Source organism: Uloborus diversus, chromosome 4 (genome assembly GCF_026930045.1).
Source record: "Uloborus diversus isolate 005 chromosome 4, Udiv.v.3.1, whole genome shotgun sequence".
Classification (NCBI taxonomy): domain Eukaryota; kingdom Metazoa; phylum Arthropoda; class Arachnida; order Araneae; family Uloboridae; genus Uloborus; species Uloborus diversus.
This window is the reverse complement of record NC_072734.1, coordinates 30,492,380-30,515,891: the sequence shown is the minus strand read 5'-3', so window position 1 is coordinate 30,515,891 and position 23,512 is coordinate 30,492,380. Positions and strand designations below refer to the sequence as shown.

The window sequence follows — 23,512 nt, the reverse complement described above, 5'->3', positions numbered from 1 at the left end:
TCCATGAAGAGAAAAATGCGGAAACGTTACAAAATGTAGAAAGTAGGGGAGACAATAACTGTATTCAGAAATAATTCTACATACTCAAATTGGTAAAAAGTGTACAAAACTGGATTGTTTCCACCTAAAGTTATTTTTTCCTTATTTAGTTGTAAAATAAACTTCTGTAAAATAATTGGTAACCTGCGTTGCTCTCTATTGTTACACACGCAGGCCACATTGTCTTTGGTCCCAGTTAGTCCGGATAAGCGATGCTGTACCGTGTTTTAGATTATTAAGTTTCCGAGAGAGAGAGAGAGAGCATTGGGTGAGTTTGATTCTTAAAAGAGCACTGTCGTTATACTTAGGTTAAGAACTGCAAAAATAATGAAGCTTTATTGCTGATTGCTAGCAAAAAAACAACTTAGTAAGAGAAAAGTTGTGAAATTTACACCTTTAAAAGGCAGTCAAAATATTCACTTCCTCGGAACGATTGGAACTGAAAAATTTATGAAAGCACCAATTTAAAACGATTGCAATACTTTTTAAAAATTGAAAGTACGTTCTTTATTTGAGAAAACTCTTAGAAAATCACATTTCATGTGTAATCCGTGTTCCATTTGCTATTGATGAACTTTAATATATGCGCGGTCCCGCTTCTCGTTCTGTGGCTCTTTGCAATTACCATTGTGGCAGGCGTCGATTTTTCAAAATTTCAACACTCGCCTGCCGATAAATTGCGTTTTGTTTTACTATTTATATTTACGTAGATGAGATATTATTCATGAAGCGTAATTATGCAGGTGTTTCGTCTAGACTGAACTGATCACTTTTTGTTGCGCATCGCCTAGAAGATGGTCCGTGAGAAAATGACCTCCAAAAGAAGCATTCGATCTCTTGGGTGCCCACAGGTTTGGATTACGATTTGTTTATTATTAGCACAAATTACTGCATCTCAGTCTTTTTCGGGAGCAGATTGCTTCGGACTTTGAAAAGTTCGTCGACTTTTGGTTTTGCTGAAATTGTACTGTTCAGGAGAAATGACTCTAGATGATATAATTTGTTAGATACGTTTTGCATTAGCAGAGATGGTGGATTTTTTTCTCCACTGTAATTTTCTTCTTGAAAAAAATTGCTTAATTTTTTCTTTATTTTGTCAAAATTTACCACTTGTTTATCTGAAAACTTCGCTAGATGGATTTAGCTTAAAACTCAGTGAAACTAACTATTCCTGGCTATTGCGATTGATTTATTACTGGCACAAATTACTGCTGCGCTGTTTAGGAGAAATGACTCTATATTATGTTCGTGAAATACATCGCCAGCTCAGTGTTTCGCACTCTTGACTTCCTTAAGAGATTTTCCATCTCCAGCTCAGTCACTTTCCTGTGCCGGGCTGATGAGTGCTAATAAGCACGAAACTGCAGTCCTCGGCTGGAAATGACTGAGCTGGCGGTGTATTTCACGTATTTCTGCTTTAGCCCTGGCTAATGGGTGGTAATTTACTCTATATTATGTTGTTTGTTAAATTCGTTTTTCATTTGTAGAGATGTTGGATAGAGTTTTTTTCATAGTAATTTTATTCATACCGTTGTTTGATAAAGAATTTACGTTATTTTTCATTATTTTGGCAAACATTATCACTTGTTTATTGGAAAACTTTGCAAGGTAGATTTCAGCTTAAATTGCACTATTCTTGGCTGTTATGCAACGCGAATATGTTGACCATTTATTGTATTTTTTCTCCTCAAAACGAGATAGTTCAAAAGAAGCATAATTAGTCTTCAGGTGCTCACAAGTTTGGTTTGCGATTGGTTTATTGTTAGCACAATTTACTACATCTGAGTCTTTTTTGAGAGAAGATTGCTTTGGGCTCTTTGGAGACTTTGTGTTAGCAAATATTGTGCTGTTCAGGAGAAATAACTCTAAATGAATGATGCTGTTTGTCAAAAGAGGCAGTGAGAAGCAAAGGGAAGGAAATGGACTTTTGAGAAAAATGCGTTTGAAGTTCAGATGCTAAGCTAAATTTTCATTGATATTTTTCTCTAAATCATACTGTATAGCAGCACTTATCAGGGCTACTATAGTACTATTTCTTGCCCCATTACATAGGAGAGACTCCCCTATCGTACTGGTTATCTTCAAAATTTTGAATTTGGCACTTACCATCCCTTGCTTCTCACTGCCACAAATGTGTTTAGCATTCAGAGAGATTGTGGATGTTTTTTTTTCCACAGATGTACTTTTGTTCCTTCTCGTAAATTTTATAGCATTCTTTATCATTATTTTGGCAAAAATTGCAAATGGTTCACTTGAGAACTATGAAGAGTTTTCTTTACTAATAATAAATCTGAAAGTATCTCTGTCTGGATGTCCGGAGGATGTCTGGATCTCTGTGACGCGCATAGCGCCTAGACCGTTCGGCCGATTTTCATGAAATTTGGCACAAAGTTAGTTTGTAGCATGGGGCTGTGCACCTCAAAGCGATTTTTCGAAAATTCGATGTGGTTCTTTTTCTATTCCAATTTTAAGAACAAAATTATCATAAGATGGACGAGTAAATTACGAAATTATCATAACGTGGAACAGTAACATGGGTACAAGCCAATTGGTGAGAAAATTCACCATACATTATTTGTAAATATACATCATAAATATACATCATATCACATCACACCCGAGGGTTCCCTGTTCCTATTGCAAGTATACAGGGGAACCAAAAGACATTTTAATTTTTCTATTACGGGCAAAGCCCTGTGGGTACCACTAGTAGTTGAATATTCACAAAAACTATTCTTGTTAATTATGCCGCACTAGAAGGTGACCATACCTCCCGTTATGAGCAGAACAGTCCCATTTTCACGTAGTGTGTCCCATTAAAGTCCTATATAAGTTGTGAGACGCTGAAATGCTCTGTTTTCTGAAGTGAAAGAATGAAACACGCCGTGTTTCAATCGTAAGTCATTGGGTTGAATTGTTTAAAAGAATTTTCGCATCAATTCGAATTTGTATCATGCAAAATTTCGCATGTTACTGATTACATTTTGTTTTCCCGTCCCCTGATGCACCCGTAGAGAAGACATTTTCGCCTTACCGTCATAAGACTATAGCTGGGACAAACCTAACTTGGTAACATTGTGAAGGTTACGCAGATCTTAATCAGAGCATTTCGACGCTCCCAGGTTAGGTTTGCCCCAACTATAGGAAGTTCTTTGATGAAACGTGTGTTAAAACTGATAAAAAAGTAAGTTACAGGACATATTTCTGTTTTACCCAACAAAATACCTGACCCAAGATACAGTCCGCGAAAGATGATACCCTGTGTACCATTTCTCACTTGCGACTTTCGACAAAATTTTTAAAGTGCTTTAGCGCCGCAAAAGTGCACGATATTTTGTTGCCGTTTTTTTATATTGAAATTGAAAAAAAAATTTTGAAACGAATTGCACCGTTTGAAAATATGTAAACGTTTTCTTCCACAAAGTTTCAGAAAAAAAATTAACTTTTAAATTTTTTCAAAAACGCCAATTTTAAAACTTTTAATTATTATTTTTTACTTCTGATTAGAATTATTGAGTAGAAATATCTCTGAAAAAGAAAGCTTTTCCCTTGGGTTGAACAAGTTTTAGAAGCATTTGGAAAAAAATAAGAATTTTTGAGGAACTCTGAAAGTATGTAAAGACAGACTTGAAAATTTAAAAATTTTGTTTAGTTGCAAGTGACGGATAGATACATTTCGTTATGTAGTGAAATTTTGATTTATAGTTGCTACTTTATCCAATATTTTTATTTTTACGAAAACAAGAAGACAAGCATTTGTTACTACGCTAAAATGTCCAGTGCGGAGAAAAGAGTCGGTGCTAAGGTTTCGACAGGCAAATCGTCGAATAATTGCCTTCTTGTTTTCATAAAAAGTAACATTTTTAGACGAAGTGGCACAAGAAATGAAAATGTGACTACATAACAAAATCAAAAGCGTTTACTAGTCTCTAGCAATAATTTTTTTTTTATATTTTTGAAGTCTCCCTTTATATGTGCAGAATTCCTTTAAAAAATAAAAAAAATAATAAAAATAACCTCATCTTTTTAAAAAATGCTATTAAAACCGGTTAAAGTTAAAAGTAGAAGTTCTCCTTTTAAGGAAATGTAGTACTCAATCATACAAATCAACAGTAAAATTTCTGAAATGGGTGCTTTTGAAAAAAATAAATAAAACATGAGTTTTATTATTTACTTATTTTCTCAAAAAGCTTTTGCAAGAAGTTTTTGAACCCATATTTCCAAAGAGTCCATATTGTTTCAAGGACAAAATAATCTTTCAAACTGAAAAAAGCAAAAAATTTCGTGCACCGTTCCGGAGACAAATATTTTTGTCAAAAATCGCAAGTTAGAAATGGCACACATGGGTGGTCAGTCTTTGGTGGCCTATATCTCGAGCCAAGAATTTCTTTTTCAATTTGAGAAAAATAAAAATATACCTGCAACACCTTTTTTTTTTAAATAAATTTTATCATACATTAAATTCAATAAGTTCCGGGACTATGAAAGTAGATTTCTTCTTTGCCTTCCTGAATTGACATAGACTATGTCATATGAATAATTTCAGGCCTTGCGAAAAAGGCGTTTGACAATCGTAGCTCAAAGCAATGTTGATTATAAAAGTAAATGGTATAAAGCCATTGCAAGAGTTTCATTTTTATCTAAATCACCATATGGGCAAAACTGGGGAAATTTATTTAGTCGCCAAAGGCCGGTAATAACAATATCGTTTTTTGAGCAATCACGATTGCTTATTGCTTTCATTTGACTGTTTTGATGTCCTATCATTTTATTTTCTCACCGCCACCCTCCGTACCATCACCGTGGACCGGCCGCCTCACGATGCTGCTCCTATAGCGAAAGTCGTCTCCAGGTTGCGTCAATATCCTACACTTACACGCATACATACACGCACGTGCAAACAAACACGTACACACGCATACATACACCTACACACATACGCAAACGCATACATACACCTACACACATACGCAAACGCATACATACACCTACACACATACATACACACATACATACACCTACACACATACACAAACACATACATACACCTACACACATACACAAACACATACACACACGCATACATACAGGCACCTACACATACACACACCTACACACTACTACCGACATACTCATGCCTACACACGCATACACATTTCCCCCCACCACCACAAACACTCATACACACAACTGCCCACACACTCATACCTGCACACAGGCACAAACACACACGCCTACATACACACACACACACTGGTGATTGCGAAAAACATAATTTGAATTTCAGATGTCAAAATTCAAATTAATTTTAATTTTTTTTTCTTTTTTTTTTTTGAGCAATCACGATTGCTTATTGCTTTCATTTGACTGTTTTTGGCGTCCTATCATTTTATTTTCCCACTGCCAACCTCCACACCATCACCGTCGACCGGCTCCTCACGACGGCCAGCGAAAGCCGTCTCCAGGTTGTATTCATGTCCTTCACACACGCGCATACATACACAATTACACACACACGTACACACACATACACCTACACACATTCACAAACACACACGCATACATACAGACACCTACACATACACACAACTACCCACACATTCATGCCTGCACACAGACACAAACACATATGCTTGCATACACATACCCCCCACACACACACACATTCATACACACAATTACCCACACACTTATGCCAGCACACAGACACAAACACACATGCCTACACACACATACACATACCCTCTTCACACAAACACACATACCCCACACACACAAACACATACGCCTACATACACACACTCGTGATTGCGAAAAACATAATTTGAATTCAAGATGTCAATTCAAATTATTATTTTTTTTGCCACTTTTTTTCCTAGTAGTGGGCACATTTTTTTTTCAAACGCCATTAGCTAAACGATATATGTATATATATTTTAATATTGAGGTTAATAAACCTAAATACATTAATTTGTGTGACTAATTGCTCACAATAGTTATGAATAATAAATTATGTAGTTCATAAAGGTTGCATCTCGATTTTGGTCGATATAATAGAACCAAATACGGGTCTCTTTTACACTTCAAAGTGATTAATTAATTTTTTGTGGTGGTGACTGGTTGGTGATTTTCTTTGATTTTTAACAACCACTTTTTCCATTTAGTCTCCTGTGGCTGTTGGTGACTGCTATTTTTCCCCTTTAACACGTTGAACGCCTCGGACTGGCGAGGCCTGATCGGAAAGTACAGCCGGTGCGGCGTGGTGTTCAACTTGTTTAATCAGCACTAAATACACTTTATTAAACTTGCAGATTTTAAAATACTATGCTACATCAATGCTTTTCTTTTTTTTCATTTCTGCTATTATTAGTCAGAAGTATAAAAAATAAAAATGTGCGGGTTTTTTTACGCATAAAGATGACCAAAATTATTAAGTGTCTCGTTTTGTGGAAAAAAATAAATAGTTACTTTAAGCGTACAAGAAATATTGATAGAGATTTAACGCAATAAAGGCGGAATTCATTGATTTACCGAGATTGTACTGGAAATAAAGCTTTTAAAAAGCGAGTATAGAATAACTCCTTATTGCTTCAGTTTAACAAATACTACACTGCTGTGATCAGATAAAGGGCGCAGTCACTGCAAAATTTTTCATCGCCAATTTTCTGCGCTTTTGTTATTTATTGTAGGTTAGCTTAATTGTACAAGATTGTTTATTTGGTCTTCGCTGGGGGGTAAAAGCGCGAAACAAACGTTTAATTCCAACATTTCACTATTGGTAGTTATGAATTCAAAACGCGTTTCTGCAAATACCACAGAAGTTGATTTCTGCAGATACTGCCGATTACCTGCCCACGGCAGTTTAACCTTTTGAATACACTTACCGATTTATTTACAATATCATTCTACTTCGTTGTTTCCGGTGAGAAATAGCTGTATATAATATACTCCATGAAGTAGCTTCGTTTCTTTTGCCAAATCTCATGTATGGGTCGCACTCAAAAAAATGTTATAATTACAAAATTTGATATTTAGCAAAGACATATTCTTTTTTCCGTTTTATTTACATATTTAATTATTTTTGGATAAAAGCTGCTTTTATTTATTGAATTTATTAAAATTTGTTTACTTTTTACGCGTTAAGATACTAAAGTTACTCAATTGCTCATTTAAAAAAAACAATACCTACTCTGTTAGAACTTGTTATTTATATAGATGCGTACTAATGTTAAATGTAAAATTATCTTTAATCATACAACTATTCAAACTATTCATTGGACAAATAACAGAATAGACAAACACTCTTTACGTTGTATTTACTCATTCTGCTTTTATTCTCTTAAGGCTCAACATTTTGTTTACTATTATATCCGAATAGAGCTAGAAACGGATAATTTTGTTTTTATTTGCTTAATAGTTAAAAATAATGAAGTAACACTGTAGGCACTAAATTTTAGGGAACGAATTTTTAACACTTTTTTAGCCTGACCTGAGTACGGAAAATAAATTATTAAGTTATTCGCTTATTTTTTGCACAATGATACATTCAAATGGAATAAGAAATTATCCGTAAAGTTATTCAACTTAATCGTATAATTATTTTATCATAAATGCTGTTTAACATCACCATTTGAGCTCAAAAAAGATTTCTTTTACGAAATGAAACTGTCTACTAGACACCAAATCATTTTGTTAGTTTGACCAGAAAATGATTGCAGGTATGAATAACATAAAAATAATTGGCATGGTGAAATAATAAAAAGCCTTTTTCTCAAGTATTCTGTTTTATAGACGTTTTTAATATTCTGTGCTGAACTTTATAGAAAATATTTTGCTTCTGAATTTACATTTTTCAAGAACATAAACGTATTTTATATTTAAGGAAGATCCTGTAATTAATGTTACATGTTTAAAGCACAAACTAAACTTTTGTTACTTGACATTACATTTTGCATTCCTCGAATGTTATATTTTTGGGTATTATTAAAAAGGGTATTAGCGAAGAAGAAGAAGAATCTTTAAAATAAATTGCTCGTTCTCGTTCTCAGAAAATAAACTATTTTTATGCCTGCCACCATATTGAATTAGAATAGAACTGAACTCAAATTTTCTGCAAAGATATTTTCAGTCCATAAACCAAAAAATGAGAAGCAATGCTGTTTTACGTTTTCTTCTATTGTGGAAAAAAAGGGTAAATCAGCATTTTACCGTGCTATTAAGTTAGTATGAAAAATTTTACTACAGTTGCGTATCTAAAACTACTTGCACACGTACATTTGTGATAAATTATTCGGGAAAGTTCATACGAACAAGTAATAATAATAATCAAAATAGTTATATTTTCCCTTACTGGAAAAAAAGATGTAGCATGGAATTTCATTAAAAATTCAGAGCCTATAAAGAATGTTTCTATTCTAATCTTACATTAAGACAACAAAACAACAAGCGAAGCTCCATTTAACTTTGTAATTTGTGTTTGCAGTTTTTAATTTGCCCATACGTTCTTACTCTTTATGCAATGAAACATATTCTACTTTTACGATAGTTTCTAACATAATTATGTTTTTGCTTCTTTAATATTTTTGTTCTGTGTAATTCACATATTATTTTACCATGACAAGAGTCCCGATTCTCAATTTCTTTTATGTCCGTAATCTGAAACTTGTGTGAGAAAAGCAAGGGTGCTTCAATAAAATAATTTATATAGCATCATCTATGACTGTGGTCATTGAATGATCCGCTGCCATTAATAATTTGATTAGATTAAACCTCTCTCGCGTATCTGAAGTCCGTGTTAAGAGAAAATATCTTGGACGTGTGCCAAAATTCGATTTGTCTATGGCTGCATAATTATAAGGCGTTGGTTGGAGAATTCAGATGAATATTTCGAACTTTACTACGTTTGGTTCATTGATCATTGGACACTATTAATTGGGGACTTTTATTCCTTTTGTACCCAACTTAGCAATACTTGAAAATTAGTTTTTTTTTTTTTTTAATCAGCCTGAAACAATTTTTATCAATTTTTTCACTCTGCAAACAGTTAGTTCCCTTTGAATTACTTTTTTAAGCAGTTTTCTTTTCAAGAATTCGTGATAAACCATTCGTGAGAAGAATTTAGACTTTGAATATGAAAATAACACGGCAAGAAACGCAGATGTTATTAAAATCAAGTTTGTATGAATGAAATTTTTTCCACATAATTCAGTTTGTATGACCAATAATGCTCAAAAATTAAATTTCAATCGCAATCAGACAATATATTTATAACTAAGAGTATAAAATTCCCCCCCCCCCCCCGCCCCAAAAAAAAGTAATACATAAGCTTTTAGTTTAAGGTTAATTTCTTCATTTGTCAAGTTTGCATGAAATTAATTCATGATTAAGTCTCCATTTAATTCTCCATCCTTCTTTATACAGAAAAGCACTGTAAACTATCCAGTTCGGTATTTTTACTACGGCACCATTTAGTGGTGAAGGTTATTACTAGAGATCACAAATGCATGACTGCTAAAAATAGATTCTTAGAAATTAGCAGTGTCCCAAGGTACAACCCTCTCCCCTATATAACGTTCTCAGAAAAAGAGAGAGAGACATATAGCAACAGCACAATAGCAACAAAATGAAACGATATTTTTAGTTGCAAAAACGGACTCCTTGTTACTTTTTACTTTTATTTATTGATTTATTTATCTACAATTTTTTGGAATCGACTGAGAATCTTAGATTGAGTTAAGCTTCTGGTTCGGTTTCGCTAAAAACCACTATAATTCCTGTTGTAATTGGCTTAATAGCTCCGAATAAACTTCGTCTTATAAAGAAAAATTCCCATTGTCAAATGAGATAAAAGTTACAAATGTTCGTGGAATATTTCTTCGCTGTATTATCAAATCAGTGCAAAAAGTCTAAATATGCATCTTTTTTTTCGATCTTCATTTAAATATATTTAATCGAAATCAAAAAATTATTATGTTACTAAAGAATATATAAACTTAGAATTAACCACACAAATGCTTGAATAGCAAACTATTCGGATACAAAAGTTGTTTTTCTAATTATTTTTTTTTTAAATTATAAGTTAATGTACGAATAATTTTATTTATAGATTCTAGGTCAAATCACCTCAATGAATCCTGAAAATATCATTTTTAAACAGTTATGCTATAAAACAAATTGTTCTAAACACTTTTCAAAATGATTTTACATAGTATCAGCCCTAGAAACTGCATATTGTTTGCAATATGTTTTGATATTAAAATACAGGAGAAAAAGAAAAGAAAAGAAGCCATCTGCGCAGACTAGCGTTCAAGCAGGTACGGCGTGGAGAAATGGAGCAAAGGGTGAAAGAAAGTGAAGTGGAGTTTCTGTTCAGTGATGAGGTTTCGTTCTTATTTCATATATGTGTGTGCAGAAAAATGTCGAAAATACTAACTTGAACTCAAATAATACTTCATCTAATTTTCCTAAATATTTGAAACTACAGATTATAATATTTGCTTAAAACAAAGGGTGATAGTTTAAAAATTAATTTTGTAATATTTACCATCATTTCAAGCATAGAAATTTGTATGTGTTAAAGATGCAAAACGTTTTAAAGCGTAACTTTCCAAACTAATGACCTTTTCTTTTTTCAAAAAAAAAAAAAAAAAAACCCTCAAAAACGTTTATTATTTGAAAAGTTTTAAAAGCTCAAAATTCAATATTCTATGATGCTTGCTTAGGTTCAGCCTTGAAATTATTATTTTTAACTTCATTAACTATTTACTTTATGATTGCTTTTATTCATTTTTATTTTCGACATCGATTAAAAAACTTGTCTCACCAAATAAGCAAACGACAGAGCAAGTATAGTTAAAAGCAATATAAGTATTTAAAAATGCAATGCATCAAGCTCTCTGTCTCTTTTTGTGATCCGTTTGTTTTTAATGTAGAGGGGGAAAAAAACAAGACACAACTTTTTTTCATAATTCCAGAATGCATTTTCCACACACCTATGATACTTATTAACATCCTCAGAAATGGTTTTATTCGTTACCCAGACGACCATACAATGCCTATATAATGCCTTTCTTTTTTTCTTTTTTTTTTTCAATGATTTATTTAATAAGACGCATTGATTCTTTTATGCAACGAAAGTGCTGTAAAACTAATGCAAAGAAATAACAAAAAAGTACTCACTCATATCGGGCTGACTTGAACATCTTCTATAATGAAGACAGTGACAGATCTTAAAGTGTTTGGTCAGTCACTAGTCCTAGTACCCGAACAAAGTGTCAAATTGTTTGCCGTTGCACCCTGTTCCATGACAAATCATCCTGGTACAATAGCGCCTGGAATAGACACACCTTCCCAATGCTCGGCCCTTATTCTTTTCCCTACTCTACGGAGAAAGTTCTCCTTGAACTTTTGTATCGGTGACTTTTTTCTTCGACCTTCCACACATAAGAATACTTGCAGCTTCAAATTTCGGTTTCATGTTGAAGCACTTTCATTGTTGAAGTTACTGAAAGATGCGAGTCGTTGATGTGTTAAATATGAGGTAGAATTTTGTGAAGTTTTAAGAACTCGTCTGTTGTTGTTGGGAAATGTGGAGCAAAGTGAAATAACTAAGATAACTTAGTTTTTCAAAATGAACAAATTGAAAATTTGTTTTGTTAATGAGGTGGTTTCTTTCAGTCAAAAGTACTACTTTTAGTAATTGAAATGGATAGAATGAGCAAAAAAAAAAAAAATAACATGGACCCAGAAAATACTTTTATTTTCCCAACAGTTTTTTTTTTAATTTATTTTTTTAAATGTCCAATTTTTCAAACAAGGCGTGGTCTTGATGACGTCACAGATGATGCACTTTGCCGCATCTTTCTACTACGTTTCCACATTATGATAATCAAGCAGCGAGTTAAAATTGCGCTCTACGCTTGCTATTAACCATATCGTTGCCAATACACGTGAGTAAAGATGCGAAATAAATATTTTGCACTCTGAAAATGTCAACACTGAATGGCATTTCATCATTTGTGATGTCATCGGCAGAAGCCGTAAACCATAAAAGCGATCCGATTTAAGTATTTTTTTAAAAATATTCAACGTAAACAAATGTATCAAAAAATGTTCAGATCCTATGTTTTTAAACATGTTCTTTCAGAAAAAAAAAATACTTTTAAAATTTTTGAAACGACCCCATTACAGTTGCTAACGAAATGTATTTTATAACTACTAAAACTTGCCCTGAAATATTATTTTTAATTTTTGGCATCAAATTTGTATCTTCAAAATAAAAAAGTGGAAAATGTTCACTTTATTTTCATGGGGCAAAATGAAAAATAAAACATTTTTCTATTGAAATATTTTCTATTTGGCTATGAAAAATATTTTTGATCAAATGAATCATTAAACAAAAGGATGAATGAATAAATAAAAAGATAATGAAACAATAAATAAATGAATAAACAAATAAATAAATAAATATATGAGAAAAAAATAAATGAATGAAACAAATAGTGAATGAACAAGAAAATAAGCAGAATAAATGAATAAATAAGGGAACTATTAAATGAAGGAATGTAAATGACTTAATAAATGAATATGTAAGTGATTTAATAAAAGATTGAAGAAGTAAGCGAAATGAAGTATTTCACTTTGCTCCATCCACTTTGCTCTGCATGTGCTATATGTGCTATATGTAAAAAGTATTTACGATACAAATATATTTAATATTAAATAAATATATACTCCACCGAGTATTTGTAGGCCTCAATTGTTCTTTGCAATATTCATAACAAGAACTTTATCATTTTGCAATAAAAAAAAAATATTTTTTTAGTTACAACAAAAAAACAATATGAGTATCAATTTTTGAAAATTATTTGTATTATCATTTCCTTGATTTTCAAAGGTAACTTTTTCTTGACTGGAATGGATTACTCGTGTTACTACGTAGCTAAAATATTACCAGATAGGTGACAGAGAAAATATTTCGCCATTTCGCTTTGCCCTGCTATTTTACTTTACCCCACATTTCCCTACATATCTCCTCGATAACCATCCTCAGAGCTACCGAGAGCCAAGGAAGACCCGTGGCAGTTTTTTCCCTTAGCCCACTCCCAACGGGCTTAAAATAATTATCGGAATTGCATATAGTCACGATAAAAAGGAAATGAAAATTTTTTATAACAACTTTTTGAATGAAAATATGCGTTAGGTGCAGGACATGCCTCCTTTTGAGTGAAATAGCTCTTACATGTTATTATTGAGATATTTCTGTGTTTCAAAGCAAGAATAACGTAAGCCACATATTCACTACTTTACAGGAGAGCGTAAAATCGTTTTTTTTTTTTTTTTTTTTGAATGCAAAGGTTCGGACTTGCGCTCTTTTAACACTAGTAAATAATTATAAAAGATTACTTTTTCAGAATTGCTATGTTATGGCTCAGTGCGGAAGAGGATTCCATATAAAAGTTAATAATAACCTGAAAATCACCATTTTTTGGACTAACATTAATCTGGCAGTGAGGTACAAATTTATCAAAAAACGATATTATAGGCAAAATTTTTTGAACTGACATGATTTATAAATTTGACGCCGCGTAGTACAGTGACCAGTGGTAAATGTTTCAGTTATGAAGCAGCCGGGTACAAGTTCACGAAGTGTGGAATTCTACTACCACAACAGTTTCAATTTTTTTTTCATACTGAATTTTCCTGAAATAACAAGCTTTTTTTCTATTTAAGGAAAGAGTACGAATATTGAAAAATAAAACTTATTCCTTAATTTTGATCAGCAAACTCTCATGTTTGAATAGCCTAAATAATCTCTTTAATGGGTTGATTGCCTTGATAAGGATTTTTCTACCATAAAAGTGAAAAATTAGCAAGCCATGGCCAAAGAGAGAGAGAGAGAGAGAGGTGTAGAAGAAAATTGTTGAGAAATCCAGGGCTGTCGTGCCACTGAGGAAGGAAGGAAATAATCTCTTGTATTTCGATAATAGGTATAAATATAAAATAATTCTATGAATATAAAAAATAATTTTTATGTATATCGTTTGTCCCAATCACAAAATGACCTTACGTTTCTGGGGGATGTTAACTAGAAAAACAAAATAAATGAGCTGAATGTATTAGATGAATACAGATTTTATAGATATATTTTACTGGAAAAATGTTTTATTTCCTCGCTAATACGGTGTCGTGCATCATTTAGATTCATGAAAATTTAAACATATTCTACACCAGGATTAGGGTCCCCGGATCGCACGAGAGAGGTGTTGGGTTTATTCCCGTGTCCCATGCCAAGGATCGAGAATTAATACCCATTTCGAAACCTAAACGCTTCAGAGCAATACATCCACAATTAAAACCACTCGAAATTGTTTTCAGTTCAATTGAAAAAACAACTGTACCAGGCCCGTCATTTAGGGGGTCAGGAGGGGGCAATTGCTCCTCCTGGATTTGCGAAATTAATGGGATTTAGATTTAAAAAAAAAAGGGAGTGTTTTCTGTTTTCGGATATAATTTTCAACAAATCCCTGGCATTTGGTAGCCAGTGCGACTAAAAATTAACTTGGCTTCTACCTGTTTCAAGAAAATGGAATCTTTCAGCAGCCATGTTACTCTGAATTTTTCTATAAACAAGGAGAAATAATTTTCCTAGTGCCTAAAACGTTCGCATATGTAGAATTTTCCAGTTTCTGTCGGTCTCTGATTGCAAACCTTTTCTCCCCCCCCCCCCTCAAAAATTCTAAATGATGAAAAGACACAGTACCCTCTTTTACTACACACCTTCTCTACCTTAGCTCAACAAGCAGCAAAACACCCGTTTATGGAGTCTATGCTTCGTCAAGTGTAAATCAACTTAATTTTTATTAAATTTGTTTCTTTACCTTATAGACTTAAACTGGACACATTACAGCTTGGACGATACCAAAGAATAGGATTGCATCTACACTGGTTTGAGCAAATTCTCTGCAACAAGGATATAAACTCCGATGGCATGCACAGCACATGGACACACGGCTGGTTTTCGTCTAGGATACGGTTTTGCTTCTTTGTAGATGCAATAATAAAATAACTCGATTCGAAACCACAAAGACCACCCAAGCAGTGAAAAAATTAATTTGTTTGCTCTAAACTTTCTCTCAAATACAAAACGCAAACACGTAAACTGACCGCCGACAGTAATTTAGTCATGCGCTTTCATCTTCCCTGTCGCTAGCAAAAACAAGAACCGGCATAACTACTAGTATAATCTGAGGTCGCTCTTTTCTCTCTCTTTATTTCTCTCCCACAACTTTCATTATTTTTGTTGCATATACTTTGTAGTTTTAGTCATTATTTTTCAAAAAACATTTTTTAAGCTTGAATCATAAAGCCATGAGTACATTTTTTTCTTCAACACTATTCCAATGGGGTTGTTTCCTTCAGTCAAAAGTACTACTTTTAGTCACTGAAATTGGTAGAATGAGTAAAAAAAAAAACATGACCCAGAAAATACTTTCATTTTCCCAACAGTTGTTATTTAATTAATTTTTTAAAATGTCCAATTTTGAAAACAAGGGGTGGTCTTTATGACGTCACAAATGATGCAATTTGGCGCATCTTTCTACCACATTTTATGATAATCAAGAAGCTAAAATTGCGCTCTACGCTTGCTATCAACCATATCGTTGCCAATACACGTGAGTAAACATGCGGATTAAATAATTTTCTCCGTGAATGGCAAAACTGAATAGCATTTCATCATTTGTGATGTCACACGACAGAAACGTAAAAAATAAAAACGCACCGATTTAAGTAATTTTTTTTTAAATATCAAACTAGAACAAATTATTTAAAAAATGATCAGATCCTATATTTTTAAGCATACTCTTTCAGAAAAAAAATACTTTTAAAATTTTGGAAACGACCCCATTCTGAGTCGAGCCAAAAAAAAAAAAAAAAAAAATATATATATATATATATATATATATATATATATATATATATATATATATATAAACGCAAAGAATCACTTAGTTTTACTAATTAAATGCTGTATAATTCTGTCGTGGGAAGGGTTCACGCAGTATCTACAAAAATGAGTTTTCAGATATTTCAAGAAACACATTTAGGGTTCCATACTAAAAATAAGGAAAACCTGGAATTTGACGAATTTTTTGTGTTATATTTTAAGCGGAAGCCAAATAAGAAAGCTTCTTTACTAATGGTAAAGCTGAAAGTCTATGTCTGGATCTCTGGATGTCTGTTACGCGCATAGCGCCTAGACCGTTGGGCCAATTTTTATAAAATTTGGCAAAAAATTAGTTCGTAGCCTAGGAGTGAGCACCTCGAAGCGATTTTTCGAAAATTTGATTTTGTTCTTTTTCTCTTTCAATTTTAAAAACATTTTAACGGAGTAAATCACCTTAACGTGGATGAATAAATGATCATAAAATGGACGAGCAAATTAACATAACATATTGGTGAGAAATTCATCATCTATTATTTGAAAATGTACAGATGAGCCAAATGACCTTTTAATTTTCTACTACTGGCAAAGCCGTGCGGGTATCGTTAGTGCTAGTGTATGGTAAAACTAAAATGCATTAAATGACAAAATGCAAAAAAAAAAAAAAAAGCTTAGAAATGTTTAGAAATAAATGACCGAAAAAACTAAGAGGAAATAAATTCCTCTTGAAATACTCGTAATTGAAGGAGCGTATTTTGGAGAAGATATCCATACTTATGTTCGTTTTAGCTGTTAATAACATTTATTTTTATGTCTTTACTTTATACTCTTTTAATACTTCAAACATTTTATTAGACACTTCTTCAAAGATTAACCAAAAACGCTTCATTTCGTTGCTTATTGCGTCATCATAACAGTTAACTTATTGCTGTATCAACTAGATCCACGTTGGATCAAATTAATTCATTTCAAAAAAAAAAACTAATTTGAATTCCGAAACTTTGAATTCAAATTATGTTTTTCGCAATCACGAGTTGCGACAAGACTCTACTGGTTAGAGTTATTGTTTCTAGAAATGGCTCCCCCGCCCAAGCATGTCCCTCCTCCTGGGTGCTTACGTCTATATAGTTGTGTGCGTGTGTGTGTTCGCTTACGTGTGTGCACGTAGGCGTGTGTATGTGTGTAAAGGCGTGCGCGCGTTGGCGAGTGTGTATGAGCATGCGTGTGTAGGACATGGACGCCACCGCCCAGCAAAAGTGGATTCCGGGGGACAGTGCTCAGGACCAGCCGCGCCGCCGCCGGTGGACGGTAGTGCTGCAGGCCTGGTCCAAGCTGAAAAAGAACCGGAACATCAAGGACTGTGAAGTGAGAACAATAAGCAATCGTGATTGCTCAAAAAAAATCTAAGATTTTTTTTTTCAATGAAAAATATTATTTAAGATTAAAAAATCTTACTTCAAATATTCATTACAAATGTACAAATGTCTTTAGTTTAAGAAATCCATAAGTCAAATATGATTGAAAGTAATCGTGCATATAATTACTTTATCTAGCTTTTTAAAATGATTGAAAGAAATTAACATACAAACAGCATCGAATCCGAAAGACACTGCAAAAGAAAAAAAAAAGAAAAGAAAACTGATTTCAAGAAATACCCACCATATCTACCGAACATAAGCGTTTAAAACTCAATAATAAAATAAAACCACACAAATATTTAATCAAAAAGAAATTTTAAAATCTTTATTCTCTTTATCTTTACTAATAATAAATCTGAAAGTATCTCTGTCTGGATGTCCGGAGGATGTCTGGATCTCTGTGACGCGCATAGCGCCTAGACCGTTCGGCCGATTTTCATGAAATTTGGCACAAAGTTAGTTTGTAGCATGGGGCTGTGCACCTCAAAGCGATTTTTCGAAAATTCGATGTGGTTCTTTTTCTATTCCAATTTTAAGAACAAAATTATCATAAGATGGACGAGTAAATTACGAAATTATCATAACGTGTAACCGTAACATGGGTACAATCCAACTGGGGAGAAAATTCACCATACATTATTTGTAAATATACAGGCGAACCAAAAGACCTTTTAATTTTTCTATTACGGGCAAAGCCATGCGGGTACCACTAGTCTAAAATAAAAGAACGAAAATGAATTTATATCTGCGAAAAAAGCAGACGACTGCATAAAATTCTAGAGAATACATTTTTTTGGTAACGTCCCAATGGATCACGTAGTTGCTATTTGCTAATCGCGAAGACAATAATACAAGAATCGTTAAGGCACGGCAAGTAGAAGCTGAAGGACAGCAATGAAAGATACTGGCGCAGTTCTTATCTTCGTTTTGCAATGAGTTTATGTTTTCACATAAGTGTGCATTATTTAATAGATGTTAATATGCTGAGAGATTAAAGATTTTGATGTTCGTTTATCCTGGTGGGAATTCGTGAGATTTTCCTTTCTTTCTTTTTTGAGCAATCACGATTGCTTATTGTTTTCATTTCACTGTTTTGATGTGCTATAATTTTATTTTCCTACCAGCACCCTCTGCAGCACCACCGTCAACCCGCCGCCTCACGATGCTGCTCCTATAGTGAGCAAAGTCTCTAGGTTGCGTCAATGTCCTACACTTACACGCACCTACAAAACACACAAAAACACACACACACACATATATACACCTTCACACACATACACAAACACATACACACACGCATACATACAGACACCTACACATACACACACATACACACAACTTCCACACACTCATGCCTGCACACGGACACAAACACATATGCCTACACACACATACACATTCCCCCCACACACACACAAACACTCATACACACAGCTACCCACACACTCATACCTGCACACAGACACAAACACACATGCCTACACACACACATACACATACCTCCTACACACAAACACACATACCCCCCCCCCACACACGCACATAAACACACACGCCTACATACACACACTCGTGATTGCGAAAAACATAATTTAAATTCAAGCGGTCAGAATTCAAACTAATTTTTTTTCGTAGTTGTTGTCTAATTAATTATCGTCTTTGTTCTCAAAAATTAATCAGTGGCCCAAAATCTACAAATTATAGCTATAAAAGCGAGCTCACTGTTTATGTGAATGGAAGAACAGATAAACAATGAGCAATTGTTTTTTTTTCCATTTGCATAAATAAAAGACGACGAAACAAGTGAGGAGACTATAGGAATAGTGAACAGCAACAAACTGAAAAATATAAATTCTTTTGCACAAAGTTCGAGTTTTTTAAAAATTGACTCTGAATAAAATCTTTAATGGCAGATGAAATAATAATTGCTTACTTACAGTAAAAGTATTGTTGCTTTTGAGATTATTTAAATCAGTTTATGTTAATCAACAAGCATCATTGTTGGAAACATTGAAATAAAACTGCCGTTATTATCATCAACAACGTCTCAACTTTGCCCCCTCCCCCTTCTTTTTTCTTTAAGAAGACAAAAGAGAAAATGAACTTTGCTTTCAAGAAAGCGTGCAGTAAAGAGTTAATCTGATAAGATATTTAACGAAAAATTATCTTTGTCTTTTGATTTGAAAGTAGTGGGAACACTAAACTCTCAGCTCAAATTTTAAAGCAAAATTCAGAAACCACTTTTCATTGTGGTTTGCGTCAGAAATGAAGCTACCTGCTAAATACGTGATTAATCAAAAGAATCTGTAACTTCGAAAATGTCTTTTCTCAGTCATTCGATGTCTGGAATTTTCATATCATTAACCAATGGTCTGCAAATAAAAAAATCTCTGTATAAATAGATGTTAAGTACAGTCGAACTTGCTTATAACGAGCCTTGCATTAACGAGAACCTGGATTTAGCGAGGCAATTAGAAATATTTCGTTAGTACAATGTTAAGTCTAGTGAGCATAACTCGTTTTTAACTTGTAAACCCCGCTTAAAGCGAGCAAAAGTTTTGTGATTCATAAAATTTCTATTCGAGCTTAGCTCATCCTTTTTGTCCAATTTTCCTTAACATTCCGAAGACAACCGAAAGTTAGTGATAAATCATAAATCCTGCGAACAAGCAACGACAACACTTTTGTTTTAAATTTGTGCGGTAAAGAAGTATTTAAAAATATTTTTGTGTGTTTATGTGTATGTCTCAAAAAACAATGACACTAATACAGGCCTTCGGACAGTTCAAAGCAAACTAACCAACTTCTTTGGTACTATACGTACAGAGATTGAAAAAAAGAAGAAATGAAACTATGATGAATTTATGAGGGGTTTTTCCATGAACTCGATTTTTACGAGCATTTGGTTATAGCGAACAAATATAGCAGTCCCTTTGCGCTCGTTATAAGGAAGTTCGACTGTACTCAAATTCAGAATTTTATGTTGAAATTAGCAATATATGTACGTGTGTGTGTGTGTTCCTTATATAAATCCGCATTTTACACAAAGGTCCTTTGATGCTCAGGAGTTAACATAATGGGGGGGGGATGTTCCCCTCTTTTTTTTTTAATTATGTTTTTAATTTAAGCCTGATTGTTGAACATGCGTCAGTTGACTCAACTTTTAGTTTCGAGGTAGACCGTTCAACGCCGGGTAACGCGTTAAACAAAGATATTTTATCCAAGACAAAACCGCCTTGATAAAAACATTTTTGCTGAAAATAGATGACCGATATTTTATAACAGACGGTTTTATCAATCCATTCTGGCTGAAAACTGAAGATGATCTGAAATGCAATTTTTGGTAGAGATTGAGTCTGTGTTTTAACATATTCTTGCGCCAAAAATATGAGTGATAAAATAGAAAATTATGGAGAATTATTGATTTTATTAAGTAATTTCTGACTGAAGGCAAAAAAATTGTGTGACGAATGTAGTTCTTATATTGAAAAGCGATAGCTTTGTGCAAGGTAAATTAGATAAAAATGGAACAACGTTTAAAAGCATAAAAAGGATAAAAAGTTTTTTAAAAACGCATGAATCAAGGTCATGGGAGAGTTTAAATGCGTAACCGGAAAAACATTGACCAATCAGATATCAGCGAGTGCTGAGGCAAAATATGACGTATTCTAACATGTAAAGTTGAATAAGATTGGAGAAAAATGCGGAGCAGCAAAAGACTCATTGCAAAGATTATTTAAGTTTTTATGAATGTAAAAGGATTCCAGAAAATCTAATTCACCTACTGTTGTAGGTCTGCAAATGATCTTGGCCTCCGAAAAGACAAAATTGTGCCCTGTGTCCCAACAATGTTTAACAATTGAAGATTTGTTCAGTTCCTGTTTTTTAACGTGGTTTTCATGTTCGTTCAAACGAAATTTAAGTGTACGTCTTGTCTGTCCCACGTAACCAATATTACATTGACAAGGAATGTGACATATGCCTCACCAATCAGTGGGTCTGACTTACATTCCTTGAATCGTATTGAATTTTAATCACTGATGAATATTTTGCAACAAATAGAGGGTCCAACCAGTGATTGAACAGTGGGTAATTTAAAAAAAAAATGTGGAGGCAGTGAGAAGCAAAGAGATGTTAGTGGCAGAATTTTTTAAAAAAAACGGAGAAAACCTGCACAAATGGTATAGGTGAACCTCTCCTTTGACTTGGAGCAAGAGATAGTACTAAAAGCCGTGGTAGATGCTATACTGTACAGTGATTCAGAAAAACAAATTCAATGAAAACCTACCTAAGACGTTATCTTTTAACACGTTTTACTTAAAACTTGAAAATGTCCACTTACATCCCTTCGCTTCTCACTGCTTCATATTTAATCATCATAAGGTTTTAAAAGTTGTATGATAAATGAATTGCCTACAGTATTTTTCTTCTATACCAGCGGTTCCCAACCTTTTTAGTTGTGCGACCCACCAATTTTGTAGTAAACACCCTTGAGGTCCACTGACTACTATACATTACTTGTACAGACAAAATTTACTTTCGGAAAGGGGAGAGAGTAGGATTTGCTCATAGCATTCCTTAAGTGTAAATAATATACCATATTAGGATTGAAAGTGTGTTAAAAACCAAAGTTCTGGAGATGTTAATCACCTTCTCTTCTCATGCTGCACCACGGATACTAACATACTGTACAAGAACAATTTTCAAACTAGTGTTTAAGAAAGAAAATAACTTTATTGTCATTCTCAAATAACTCGCAACATTCAGTGCATTTCTATATTATTTTTAAAAAATTTGCAATGAAAAGTTTCATTCAAATAGGTAGGTTGTCGAAAAGCCCCTCAAGTGTCTCAATTCACTCGTTAGTCAAGCCTGTTCAGCAAAGGAGAGGAGCATTTTTAACTTGAAGCTTGAAGCTAATGCTAGTTTCTTTGGCAATTTTCTTTAAAAGAATTTATGACTCATTAGATTTCATCTTCAATTGCAGGAGAAAATTCCTAAGAAATGTGAAATCCTTAATCTTAAAGTTCATTATTGGCGATGAGCCAGGAAGAGTGTTTGAGTGAATTTTGGCAAAATACGGAAATTAAGACCCCAAGATTTGTCTTGGTTCAGATTCCCGACAAGTGTCCACGGCCCAGTAATACGCTGTTCGCGGCCCACTTGTGAGCCGCAGCCCGTGGGTTGGGTACCGCTGTTCTATACCATTTCAAAACGGCATTGTCTTTGCCCATTGGTTAGACGTTCTCACGTACAGAGCTGCTGCAGCACTTTTCATTTAAATTCCAAAAAACCTGATGTAAGAATTAGTGATGTGCCGGATCCTTAAAAAAGTAGATCCGCGGATCCGGATCATTAATGTCAAGATCCGCGGATACGGATACGGATCTCAATTTTCCCCCCCAAATCAACTACCCAAGTGTAAAATTTGCTAAGGAAGGTATCCCGTCAAGGTAATGGCACTGTTTCTTCAAAAAAAGTCATCTACGGCGAAAATATAATCAAGAGTATGATTTGCTCTTTAAAGAAATCTCCGTTAAAATTGAGGGAGAGTTGGAAAGAATGAGTCAGTTTGCATTAATGCTTAAATAGAATGTGAAAAATTATTTTTAGCTTGCTCGTTAGATGTAGGATACAGGAACAAGAGCGTAAAGCTGCTTCTGTACATGCTAGAAATATTTTTTTCGCATTTTATATCAGTATAAATGCAGCGCTGACCCATTCCAACCAACTTACCCGGACCGAGGAAATAAGAGTCGAGAACACATTTACAATCAGTAAATAGAGAAGTTAGTATCACTTTTTTTGAAGGATAACTAAAATGAAGAATAACACAACCCCCCCCCCACCACCCAAATACATAACAAAAACCAATATTAAATTAAAAAAAAAAACACATGTCCCCGAGGGCCGACCTCATATGAAGATAAATTTCGCGAGTCAGAACACAGATTGTTAACAAATATGAACTGACAGCAGATAGAAATCTTAAATCATTGAGCTTTTTCATCTTGTTTTCTGACTATGAAATCGCTACTAATCACGCGTATAAAAGCTTAGAATTGCATTTAGATATTACTGAACAAGATTATAGCTCCTGCTGTATATAACT

The 23,512-nt window shown here is 33.7% G+C and overlaps 1 long non-coding RNA gene across 1 annotated transcript in view; it reads left to right on the top strand.

Annotated features, from left to right (window-relative positions):
• Positions 1 to 822: 822 nt before the first annotated feature.
• LOC129221110 (uncharacterized) overlaps positions 823 to 23,512 on the top strand; it is a 160,340-nt gene continuing 137,650 nt past the window's right edge. The window contains exon 1 of the long non-coding RNA XR_008580475.1: positions 823 to 890. This is a non-coding gene — a long non-coding RNA (uncharacterized LOC129221110). The remainder of the gene's footprint in view (positions 891 to 23,512) is intronic.